The 13,480-nt window shown below is 43.7% G+C and overlaps 1 protein-coding gene across 1 annotated transcript in view; it reads right to left on the reverse strand.

Annotated features, from left to right (window-relative positions):
• Positions 1 to 13,480, reverse strand: part of EEA1 (early endosome antigen 1) — a 764,210-nt gene that overhangs the window by 675,175 nt on the left and 75,555 nt on the right. The gene's annotated exons all lie outside the window — the stretch shown is intronic.

Raw genomic sequence — 13,480 nt, forward strand, 5'->3', positions numbered from 1 at the left:
TATTTGTGGCAATGGCTGTGTACAGATTGTTGATTGCTAGAGTCTGGCTGGACCCCTCACCCCCTGTAACACAACAGTGGATTGCTTTGCTATTGGGGACGTTCAATCTTGAAAAGGGTATATATGCTAAGAAAGGCAAAAGGGCAAAGAGGTTGGGTAGGAAAATATGGGAACCTGTACTTCGTTGGAAAGAAAGGATAAATGAAAGTCTAGTTTGATGTATTAATAATATATATTTTTTTTTCTCTTCCTTTTGCGTTGATGGTTATGTGAAAGAAAAAAAAAAAGTTTATGTTTAGCATTATAAAGTTTTTCTTGATAGTAACTTTGGTTTAATATTTAAATCAATATTTTGTATTCTGTGTTTTTGTGTGTGCCGAAAAACTTTTTACAATAAAAATATTAAAAAAAAAAAAAAAAAAGAAACTGAATAGTATACAACCAGAACCACAAATGCAAATAGTCACATACCAACCACCCGTGTTGAGGGTCTGCATGACACCCATGGGCAATCATGCCACTGTACAACCAAAACTCTCACCCCTTTGTCTTCGAGTGCTCCCTCTACTATAATAGTCAAATAAATAAAATCATGTAGAACTGCATAGTATAGGATTCCAGTGTAGTCAGCTTCATGCTGTTTCTCACTGGCAAAAAATACACTTACATCTTGGGGTAGAGACACTTCAGGTCTGGCTTCATATTTCTGAAGTTGTCAGGGGAAACATGAAGATCTGGTAGAAGTGAATGGGCAACCGTGGTAATAAAATATTGGTGCTTTTAAAACGGTTTAGTTACATAGTCCCACTTTTACTCTTCAGGGATACCAACGCTGCCTGTTTTTCAGCCTACAAAAGAAGCAGATCTTGACAGGAAATAAAGAATTTAGGCATGCCTGCTTTGAAATGTTCCTGTCATTCTCAGATATAGGGCACTCCCTCACAGACCTTTACAGTTTCAGATCCAGTGGAACCAGCAAATACCCATACCATGATGGGGTGTTTTAAGCTCTACACAGCAAATGCAATGTAATGAAAAGATTGGCCGTCATGGTGACTTAGGCACAAAGGGAGGTAAGGGGTCTGGCTGCAATACAAATGCAGTCTTTCAGATGTGGCCTCCTTTAAGAGCCCAAATCAGGCAGGTGAGTCCTGGCTCAGTCCATGACATTCACAGTGCTTACAGACGGAGTGTGATTGGAAATGTCGTTAGGTGGCCAGCATATTTTCACGATCTCATTAACTCTTCCATCACAATTAACTGCATCTTGCACCATCAACTCTACGCTCAATGCTGCACAACAATAGACCCAGTCTTGCAATTCTCTAATTGACTTGCATTCAACTTTTTCTCAAATTAAACTCTGAAAGGAAAGGCACTCGCACTCAATGCCCCAACACCCTGCTATGTTTTAACTTGCCCTAAAATTCAATCTTTTTCTCAAGACAACACAACATCCTTGTTCTCCAGATTCCTATATTGCCTCATCATGATTTAAACTATTCCCTCTGCTTTACCACTTTCCAACACTACTTCAAATCAGGAGCAGGGATACAATGGCTTAAGCATACAGGCACATTTTCCAACTTGCACAGGTTTCCAAAGTGTTAGAACAACTATTGATCATACAGTATAGCAGTTATCTCTCTTACAATAACCTACTAAACTCTTTTCAATCTAGATTCCCCATAGTCCATTTCACAGAGTACTGCTGGAGACATCTGTCAGATTTCTTAAACTTCATCGCACTATAACCACCCTACTCCCATCATCATTCTCTGTGAGCATTCACTAAAGATCAATCTACCATCCTAGGTACCTTTGCAAATGTAGGCAACATTACTTGTGTTCATTCTTTCCACCTACACTACTAACTGTAGCACTCATAAAAGATACGCAATAGTGTGCCTCCTTCCTCACTCTATACACCACATACCTCAGAAACCACCTCCTCTTTCTGCTTGTCCTATGACCTTCATGCAAGTAGCAAAAAAAACATTTTTTTCCCCCAGCGCCTTTCTCTAACCTCCAAGCCCGAATCTCATTCTTTAACAGTCAATACTGGATTATCCTTCCCTCAAGCATGCCAAATTCAACATAAACCGATATATTCTATTTCCCTCCATGCTCTGTCACAGCTACTCTTCCCATCACCATTTCATTGCTTCTTTATCTTCCCTGGTATGTTGTAACCCTTTCAGGGGAGCTCGTTTTTTGCTTTGCCCTACGGACACTGCCCACAGTCAGCCACCTTACCTCGAGGGGATCATCCAGCAAGCAGCCGCAACAGCCTAGAGTCACCGGGGGCCATTTTAGCGTGGGCAGATGCCGGAGGAGGTGAACTACACCTCCCAGCTTCCTTTGCTCCGCGCACGCCGCTGACGACTTCGCAGAGCGCCAGGAGGCGCCCAAAAGCACGCTCGGGCTCCCGGGACGCGCACAGGCGTGCCCGGGCAAAGCCCGGGCCAAGGGCAGGCCCGTCCGTGCCCGTCAGACAGGAAGAAACTGGACAGAGCAACCCCTCTAACAAGTCTTTGCAAGTGAGTTAGGTGGGACATTTGAACGATCTATGTTTATGATACGTACTAAACCCTTTTAGAGGGAGCACACTCGGGTAGCATTTGGTGGTTTGTGATTCTAACTGGGAGATAGTATAAGATTCTTTGTGCACTTTCTGTCGAAGTAACCAGTTTTGCTTAAGTATGGGAGAGAGCCCACCTGCAACCTCTAGGCCCAACACGCGCCAGAAAGCCGTGATGTGCATAGGATACGTACTAAACCCTTTTAGAGGGAGCACACTCAGGTAGCATTTGGTGGTTTGTGATTCTAACTGGGAGATAGTATAAGATTCTTTGTGCACTCTGTCGAAGTAACCAGTTTTGCTTAAGTATGGGAGAGAGCCCACCTGTAACCTCTAGGCCCAACACGCACCAGAAAGCCGTGATGCGCACACCCAACCCGAAACCGACTGCCATTGATAAAATGTTATGGCAGGTGTTGGGTGCAGTCTCTAGTGAGATTGAACGCACGGAACGCATGCTCTCCCTGACTCTCTCCATCCAATGCCCCTCACTGGATCTCGAATCAGAAACCCTTTTGTTCAGCTCGGTCACCTGATTAGTCGGCTACCCCAGATTTGTTAGAACTCCCTTTAAAGGGCTCACCCTGTATCCCCTGTCAAAACCACTCTGAGGGGGACTAACGGGAAAGACCCACAAAGGAAAAAAAAAAAAAGGGGTGGGAAGTATGTGAGCTCTCCGCCGAGAGCAACAACAATGACCCAGACCGAAGTGAAAAATGGAAGCTGTCCCTCAGATCTGGAGCCACCGATATGGGCACCCACGCTGCTAAATGAACATAGAGAGAACCTTGTAACACATAGAAATAGTTAGTTGGGTCTCCTTATACAGTTCCTAGAGAAGCTTACAACGATGTTTGACATCTGGGGAACCAAAATTGATACCCTTTTAAAACCCTGGGTAAACAGAACCCATCTGAACTGGCCCCCAACCATCAACAGAGTAGCCAAAAGTCAGTCTCTCCTGGAAAAGCCAACACAGGTTCTAATTTCCTAGCAGAGCCTCCCACTGTGACTAACCCTGTAACGACAATAGGGGGGGCCCGTCCACAGGCAACAAGGGTACCAAGGGAGGGGGCTGATGATCAAGGGCAGTTGTCTGAGGTAACTCCTCCAGATTCGCCAGTTGAGGGTAGGACACTGGATACTGACAGAGGAGAACATGAAAATAATTTAGACCCAAATAGTCTATCTACCAAAGTCACCCTGCCTTGCCTAGACCTCCCTCCTGCATCAGCTCCCTATACTGTTATTCTTGCAGGAATCCCTGAGTTAGCTCCATATAAAGTTGAGCGATATCCGGAACTAAAAAATAAAGTTATTTTTTGGCTCAATAAATTTAGACCATTACCCCCTCAAATCCAGAGTGAAATCCTAGGCGGGTTAGCTGGATAGGATCAAAGCAAAAAGACACTCAGGGGGATTGTGTATTGATTAATTTTAGGGATCCTAGGGCAGTCCATCATATCCAACAAAATTAACAAAGGAGGGAGGTAGAGTAGTTGAAGTAGGATTCTTACTCCACAGGATAGTACGTATAAACAAAAGGAATCCTACCAGAGGAGAAGTGCTACCCATAGGTGGTATGGGAGCACTCAGTGTTTTGTAAAATACCCCTCACACACCAAAAGGCCCCTTGGTGTCACGCTTCATCATCGGGGTCTTCGCACCCCTCTATCGGGATGCGGCGTGCTGCGACCTACGGCTACGCGGGAGCACTTGTCAAATGACTATGTGTGGTGCAAGTGAATGGTAATGCGAGTGGTGGTGGGTAGTGAAGAGTTAAAAAGTACCTGGCTCGTAGGTGAAAAAATTATTTATTCAGGACCTCGAGCTGGCACTATTAAAAGAAGTGAAGTGCGAGGTAAAATATGTCGTAATAATGAACAGTACCTCGTGTGTGCGTCGACATGTTTCGGAACTGGCGCTCCTTCTTCAGGACGGGAGCACAACTTCCCCACCTTACTCACGTTTTACTATTTGTAACTCAAAATTAATGGTTAGTTAAATAAAAGGGAATTATTTTTTTTTATTTTAAGTGATATATAGGCTATAATGTGCCTACAGCGGATTTTGGCTCAGGATACATGCAGTTGCATGACCTGAAAAAAGAAAACAAAAGTAAGGTCACCCAAGGTATGGGTAGTTCTACAGGTGCAGTCACCTGGAACAACCTTATAGCACAGTTGCCCTGTAAAAGGAAAGGACTTACAAAACATACAACATAGAGAACACATAACATGTTTTAAAAAAAATACCAAAGAAATGTGGGTCATACTCAATAGAAAAGAGTTGCTTGCTTCATGAGCTCATAGAAGCGTCTGGGGGTTGATTGCTACTTTGTGCAATCTGAGTGGAGAAATAAAAGTAACAAAAACGAGATTTAGTGATCAGTTCTTACTTGGTTAGGAGGTGAAGCCTTGTTAACCCTCTCAATATACTCACAAGGTAGGGACGAAATTGCCATCGAGTCATTGGCGGGGACTTTAACTGCCATTTCGAACCCTTAAATGGTAGGAGTCCTAGTATCACCAGGGAATAAGATGCAGTCTGGTCAATTCCGATATGTAACATACCCGACTAGGGGGTGGTCCCCCCCTCGTCCTCCAATTGACCTCCCTAACACTAGTCCACTCACTAAGGGCCTGCAATGAACGACTGCCGGCAGATAACCAAGGAAATTCAACCTTTAATAAAATAGGCCAGGCTTCTATTATTGATTACATACTGGCTGATGTTGAGTTTTGGCCTATAATCCAGGACTTTGCTGTTGACACGAGATGTGAAAGCGACCATAACCCATTAGTCCTGGATATGTGTATTCCACAGCTTGGGAATCCCCAGGAGCATTCCACCCAAACTCCCCCAACCTTAATCACAAGCGCAGGAGACAGAAGAGTTTGTTGGCGTACCCTGGTGGCTTCGGACGAGAAACTTGCCACCTTGTACTCAGATCTTCCCTTTTCTTGAGTTTGTTTTTAATACTACTGGAAACCACCAAGACCAAGAATCTCTGATACTAATAAAAAATAACCATCATGAGATGTTTCTTAAATTGGCGGCCTTTTTCTACACACACACGACAAAAACTGTAGACCTGATCCCAAACTGAAACATCCATGGTTTAATAAGGCCTGTAGAGAAGCTAAAATAACACTTCTCCTTAGAGTTAAAAATAAGGATATCCCTGGTACTAGAATAGCTAGGTCTCGCTTCAAATCCATCCTGGCTGAGGCGAAGGCAGCCTGGGAAACTGAAAAATGGGAAGCGATACGTAATGATTTAGATAGCAGAGATATGCGTTCCTTTTGGAACCTTGTGAAGACAGGCCACACAGAAGGTAACCTGGCCATTGCTCCCAACTTGGCTGAAGAAACCTGGAGAACACATTTTAAAATCCTTTACTCCAGGCCAGAGAATTCAATCGAACCTGAGGGCCTAATGGATGTTTTACAAATCCCCATGAACATGACACCACCTCCTTGCACACTGTTGGAAGTAAACTTGGCACTGGGTAAGTTACTCCCTAACAAAGCACCTGGTCTGGACAGGATTCCAGGTGACCTGTTCAGATCTGAACGGGGAATATGGGCCCCTTACCTGCCGCTGTTGTTTAATTCAATCCTTCAAGGGATGGAGCTCCCGCTAACCTGGCTTGGTGCTGAGATTATCCCTATCTTCAAAAAAGGGTCCCCCTTGGTCCCGGCAAACTACCAGCCTATCAGCCTCATTGATGTCACTCAAAAGATTTTCGCCCGCGTTCTTCTTCGGCGCTTGCAGGAATGGATAGATGACTGACATTCTCACCCCCCTACAAGCAGGATTTACGTCCAGAACATCGACTATCGACTATAGGCCAAATCTTCAGACTTAAATTAATTTATTGGAAGACTGTTACTTTGGGTGGGGGAAGTCTCTATCTCACCTTTGTGGACCTTAAGTCCGCATTTGACTTGGTCCATCGAGAGCAGCTATGGGGCTTGTTACTTGACATGGGGGCCCGGCATATCTTTGCCAAATCTTAAATCGACTTCATGAGGGCACCTATGCCAGGGTTAGATTTTGAAAAAAAGGGTGAACTGACCGAGCCATTCCCAATGGAACAAGGGGTTAGGCAGGGATGTGTGTTGGCCCCTACTCTCTTCACTTTTCCTTAACGGTCTAATAGACACTCTTGACCGCAAAGGACATATATTCTCCAAGGCTGGCAAACAGGAAAATACCAGCTCTAATGTTTGCTGACGGCACGCTGCTCCTCTCTAAATCATCTATGGGGATGCAGCGTGTCTTGGATAAGTTTAACTCACTCATTCTGCAGGCAAAGGAACCTGGAGATCAATATCAAGAAAACCAAATATATGGTTTTCAACGCCAATACATTGAACTGCCCACACCCCCAAATGGATGGAAGACCACTAGAGCGTGTCTCCACCTTCGATTATCTGGGCATTTCATTAAACGACACAATGGACTGGAGATCCCAGATAACGAAGGTAAATTTGAGGCTAACTCAGTCTGTGGGAGGCATCCTTAAAGTATTAAAAAAGTGCTTCCAAAAAGTGATAGGGCCACCTGCCGAAATGTATAAAATCCAAGCAAGGGGAGCATCTCTCTATGGTGCTGAACTTTGGGGTGACTGTTCATCTCAAACACTGCAGGCAACAGAGAACCCCTTCCTTAGAAACTGCTTGCGCTGCCAAAGAGCACGCCCTTGACTCCGTTTAGGATGGACCTTGGGATTGGTTCCATTTCTGATATCATTGCCTCTCGCCCTCTCCTCTTCTGGCGCCGTATATTGAGTACGCCAGAACTAATTAACTACAGGGAGGAACTGAGGGATGTAATGTGCAAATTGGGGACCAAAAATTTATCTTGGTTAAACTATGTTAGGAGTCTGTGTTTTTCTCTAGGCTTTGGTAATTTATGGTCGAATCCAGCGGATTTCTGTCCTACCATTCCGAAAAAAACACTAGTAACAGCTATGAGGGAACTGAAATGTGCCCATCTAGTCAGGAGTACGACTTCTAGCTCCCTGACTTCAAGGTTCCTTGACGTTGAGGCAATATAAATTGGAACAATTTCTGGACGATATTCAACCGTTCTTTGCAAAAAACTATACATTCAATTTAGATTTGGAACCCTCCCATTGGGTGTATTTACAAACAAATGGAAGGGCTCTGCTCAATCTCTCTGCCCAGGTTGTGCTATGACAGAGGAAACAGAATTACATGTAATAATACTCTTCTGTCCTGCCTACCACAGGTCCAGATCAAGGTGGGTTTATCAGCTGTGTAGAAATCTAGGGTTAAGAAATTATCATGAGGTTTTTAGGCTACTCAAACATGAAACCTCACCACTTTTTGTAGTCACAACCTCAAAATTCCTATTTGCTATGTGGTGTACTCGCAGAAGAATCATTAAGGGATTAGAGCGGGGGACCAATTGATGTTCCTGTATTTATTAGCTCTATACTCCTTTTTGTATTACCAAGCAACATTCTAGCGAATGAGATGAAGATAATCATGTTCTTATATTCTTTTTAATATGCTGGTTTTAACCAATTTTTTTACCTATTTATTTTTTTAATATGTATTTTTATAGATATGGACTGAAGTATTAGTGATGTTTCTATCACTTTTATATATTTGTGTAATAGATTGTACTCTTGGTTTCTTCGGCAAGTGTTGTAGGATTGGTCACTTACCTGTTATGAGTTAGGCTGCTATTACTGCTTTTTAACATTATATATCATTAATTCTGGTCTTTGGTGGTTACAACTCTATTTGTGCTTGTAATTGTTTTCAAATTGTAAGCTACACTGGATGTATGTATATTTTATCTTGCTTTTATGGCTGAATAGCCGAAATAAAGTATTCTTTTACTTGACTTGTAACCCTTTCCCCTCTGTCAGCACCCTTACTAGCTATAAAACATCAGCATGAGGCTAGAGCTGGTCACAGAAGCAAAATACCAGATTCCTACTATTCAAGAGACCACCACCATCTCTCTGTCCAGACATCCAAATCTCTCAGAGAGATTACACTCCCACAATGTGTACTTGTAACAGTCTTCTACTTGATTCCACAGTTCTACTCCAGTTCCTAAGAGAATTTGGAGGGTAAGGTCACAAGCCATAAACCCATCCTGCATTACGAAAGATGCACTCCAGAATGATCCATAAATAAACAACTTCGTTTTTAGCCCCAATGAAATCCTCCAAATACACCGAAAACCCAATTCCAGCAAACCTTTGAAAACATTGAGCATAAGGGGGGCAATGTCCCAAGCACAAGCGGTTAACTCCTCATTCTGTAAAAGGCATAGTTCCCTTCTCTCTCAAATTTGGCCAGCTCTCCGGATGAACTTGTGGCACACAAACAACATGAACAATAGAATGAAAATTGTTTTAAGAGACCCCTCATGATTTTATCCTTAGATGCCAGAATGGCATAATTCTCACATACAGGGCATGGATCTGTCTATTATATATGGAGTCATGGCAGAAGTGATTGTGAATAGGACCAAGTCCATACCTTTGGACTGGGGAAGAGACCTGGGTAGGGATGACCCCTGACCCCACTCTTCTTCGTGCTAGCAGTGGTGGCCAGCCTGCTGAATCATGGAGAGCTCATAGGTGAAGGGTATTAGATGGAAACAGTGGGAAAAGGTAGCATTTCAGTAAATCAGATGATATTCTACTTTTTAATCCCTAGACATCTAATTATTTTCAGAAACGTGGGATAAGCTCCGAATATAAAAGATACTGGTGGAAGGATAAAGGTGGCATTCATCCCATTTAAGAAAGTTCACAGACATGTTAACACACCTCGGAGTGAAGGTAACAAGACAGAGAGACCTAGTTTGTGATAAATCTCACACAATCTCTGAACCTACTTAGGGAGGAAGTGAGATATTTGCACCCGCTGCCGTTGAGTATGATGGGATGGGCTGCCCTATGTGAAACTGGAAGGAAAGCCGCAAATGGTGTTGGAGGAACACTCTGTATAATGTTGTCAGTTTGTTAAGTATAAGGCTTCCAACAGCTTGGTTTCTAACGGGCCTCTCTATTGGTGGCGATTAATAACTGTGCCCTTGCTGAGAATTATACACCAGTGGTAAAGTTAGACAGAATGGTGATGGGGGGCATCATACAGGCAACTACCTACAATGGGGATGGATATGGGAACATGGAAGCACCGATTAAAACAGTAGTCCTGGAACGGGATTATTTAAAGATCAAGGCGACTCCGTTGTAGATAGGAGAATTGCTAGGGGATGTCACATGATTGTTGGTGTTCAGGGGTTAGGACCATGTAGGTATATTCATACTGGGAGAAATTGTGGGTACAGAGGGGGGTGAAGGAGTACTTCTAGTTGCAGGAGGAATATAGACTGCATACAACACAATATGTCACATATTTAAAAGTGAAACATGCAATGAACACACAAGATTGACAGGAAAGGGATACTGAAACCATTGCCATTCAAGAACAGGATTCTTAAGAGAGCCTGTTAAGAAGGGGTATTACGGATTTATAAAACGTTCATAAGACACCCCGAATTCCTGTAAGGACTCACAAACAAATGGAAAAGGGATTTGGGGCCACTAGAAGACACTGAGTGACAAAATGCATTGCAACATTGTAATAAGGTGGCAATTCAGGATCATTTTCGATTTATACAACTTAAGATGTTACACATGGCATACAACTATAGGATCCAGCTATAAAGATAGGTTTGGTCCCAAGTAGTGGGTCCCTTCAATACCCTTCTCCTCACTAAATGGAGCTGTAGAGTGCAGCATAGTTTTGGGATGAGTGTATACACTGAAGGGCCTAGACACTCAAATGCACATTACATCATTTGGTGCCATATTGTAACAACGGACAGACTGACAACTGCAAAGATATAAGCTGACCCTATGTACACAGGGACTAATGGGAGCAAAAAGGGACATTATAAGGGGCAGGGGGAAATCCGCGATGACCCACTAAAGCAAGATGGCGCCTAAGGAAGTGTCACTGTATGTCCTTCCATAGCACCCAATCCTCGAACCACCAGCAACTGGACATTCGAAAACCTCTGTGCACAATGGATGTTTTCATCTATTCCTTTACACCTTCTACTAGAACCCATTCTACTGTGAAACTTGTTCTCTACCCACATTCTAAAGCCCATCTCTTAACTGTGCATCATCAACACTGCGACAACAAACGCACCCACATCATTTCAGTCCGTGCCATCACCATACAGTTAAATTGACCATTAATATTAATGTTTTATACTTGCTGTACATGATGTAGTGTATCGACTAATGACCACAATTTTCAATCTGACCAATCTTGGCATTCAAATTCCACAATATCTGACTCAACAAAGCAAATAAACTCAAACATCACAACATAGCCTCATTGGCATGGCCTCTGGGAAAACCCCAAGTCCCAACTCCAACGTGACACATTAGGACTAAGACACAGGTCAGGAGACGCTTGTATTAGACAAGTTTAACTACTAGAACTGCAAGGCTGACCATACATAGTCGGTTCAATTAGGAAACAGGACATGGTCAAAAAGTCTGCCATTGCATCATTCTACTTTTTCAAAGTACAACAAGCATTTGCAATGCAATAGGTCTCGCATTTACGTAAGTTTGAGCTGTTGGCATTGTAAATGGCAATGCCTTTTTTTATAATTTGTTTTTTAAAACATAACTAAAAGGAATTGCCATTTACAATGCCAATAGCTTCAACTCTCGTGAATGCAAGACCTATTGCATTGCAAATGCTTGTTAGTTATGCTTTTGCAAGTGCCTGGCAGCTGCACATTGCTATGCAGACGTTATTTCTAAATCTCAAGTCCAAAATGGTCATTTGCTATCTTCCAACTGTAGCATAACAACAAAAAAACTCACTACAGGATTGCTGAGGAGCATACGCATGAATCGTCGTTATAACACTAGTCCATAAAACAAACAAACAAACCGCCAAAAAAACGACCTGCCCACTGACCTGTCAGACAGCCCACGGGACACTGTCAGATTGCCCTACAGGCCAGTTCGACCACGATAAATGTATAATTTATGAACTGTTAATGGTATTGAACTCAGCTCTATACATTTGTTAAACAATAGTGGGTAGAGAGACCACCGCTTTATTTGACCTCTTCTAACTGAGAATACTTCAGAAGGTTCCCCACTACGGAAGTTAGGAGTCCTTGTGGAAAACCCAACCTCCTCCAACGCACAAATCAATGCATCACAATTCCGAATCATTGCACAAGTCAGACCTGCTGAGGATCACACATGGGCAGAAAGTCTGCTCCACCTACAGAATAAAAGTGGGTGAGTGGGGTAATACTGGTGGAAAAGAAGGTCTAAGAACAATGCAGGAAGCACATCAATGCAAAAGGACTGCCAAGGAACACACCTGCTGTTCACCCCGAAGGCGGGGAATCTGCTTTGTTACCTCAATTGCTTAAAACAATCACTGCAGAGATTGTTTAGTGTAACCAGAGACACTCAGAACTGAGTCTTGTTTGTCGCTGCAGGAAATAATGACTTCCTGCATTAGAGTGCGGCGGTCGCAGCCTGTGACTGAAAGCACTGTGAATACAACTTTATTTTTTTAAATGTATTACACACAAAATAAAATAGGCTGCACAAAACTGTGCAGACATTTCAAGTTCAATAAAAACAAGTGTTAACGTCCCATTTCAAGAGTTCTGCATTATTTTCAAATTATTTTTATAACTCATTGCTCAGAAGTATGTCATTTCTGATATTTATTGCTTTCCATGTACTAAATTGCTTGGCTTTACTCGCGAGAAAGTGTCACTCTAAGTGTCACACATTTGGCAGCTGAACGTCACTCAAGCACACTGTAACTATGAAAATGTCACACATAAGCAATCCGGAATCTTGGCAGTTATGGGGGAGGTGTAAGTTCAATTTTATCTGACAACAAGAGTGATCATGACTGATTTAAAAACATGTTTTAATATATTTTCAAGTACAATCGGAGATCTGTTGGGAGTCTATAGGAGAAAGTCACAGAAAGCCATTGACTGGAATAACGCTGAAAACGTACACAAACAGGTGTTGTCTGGAATTCGGGTGTGGCTTAGTGGAAGCGAAGGGAGCCAGGACACGGGATAGCGTGCCGATGGAAGGGAGAGGCTGGTTACAACAGAAACTAAGCACTTTATTTCAACTTCTTTATTCATTTTAGTACTTAGCAAGACACCATGGGACTGACGGATAAAAACAGGCCCCAATTATAACAAGCACTGAGGTGTGCCGGGCGTGAAAACAAATTATCGGGCAGGGCAGCGTGGTAACTTACTGTCTATGGGGATATCAATCCGAAAATTGTTGCTGGCTATCTGCGCATGGAATGAATCCTCACTACGGGAAGCGTGCAGCGCCGGCGTGAGTCTTGCAGGTACACTGAGGCTGGGAAGGGCGAAAGTAAAGTAACATTTTAATTTTGCCAGTTGTTTCAGTGGGGTGGAATGACCGATCCGATTTATTGAGAGACGGTATACCGTGTAAAAAACATACGCATCATGGCTGTGCCGGGCCGCCGCGCTGCCCGCGACGACCCGGAAGCGGTTGGGAAGCCGGCCAATGCCAGCGCGGCCCCAACCGGAAGTCCCGCCCCATCGCGCCGAGAGACAGAGCGAGCTGCCCGAGGAGCCACGAAGGCTCCGCATTGAGTCCCGGTCCCGAGATGGGGGACCGGGTGAAGAGCGGCCGGGCGCATGGGGAAGGCGGGGCTCTCATGTCGTGAGAGAGCCCCGCAAAGCGCTACCGCCACCCGGGAGAAGGAGCCGCCGCCGTGCACCGCCAGAACAGGTAAGTTGAGTGAGAGGAGGGGTGAGTGGGGGTGGGGTGTACGCGTGCGT

The sequence above is a fragment of the Lissotriton helveticus genome, chromosome 1_1 (assembly GCF_964261635.1).
Source record: "Lissotriton helveticus chromosome 1_1, aLisHel1.1, whole genome shotgun sequence".
NCBI classification, from domain to species: domain Eukaryota; kingdom Metazoa; phylum Chordata; class Amphibia; order Caudata; family Salamandridae; genus Lissotriton; species Lissotriton helveticus.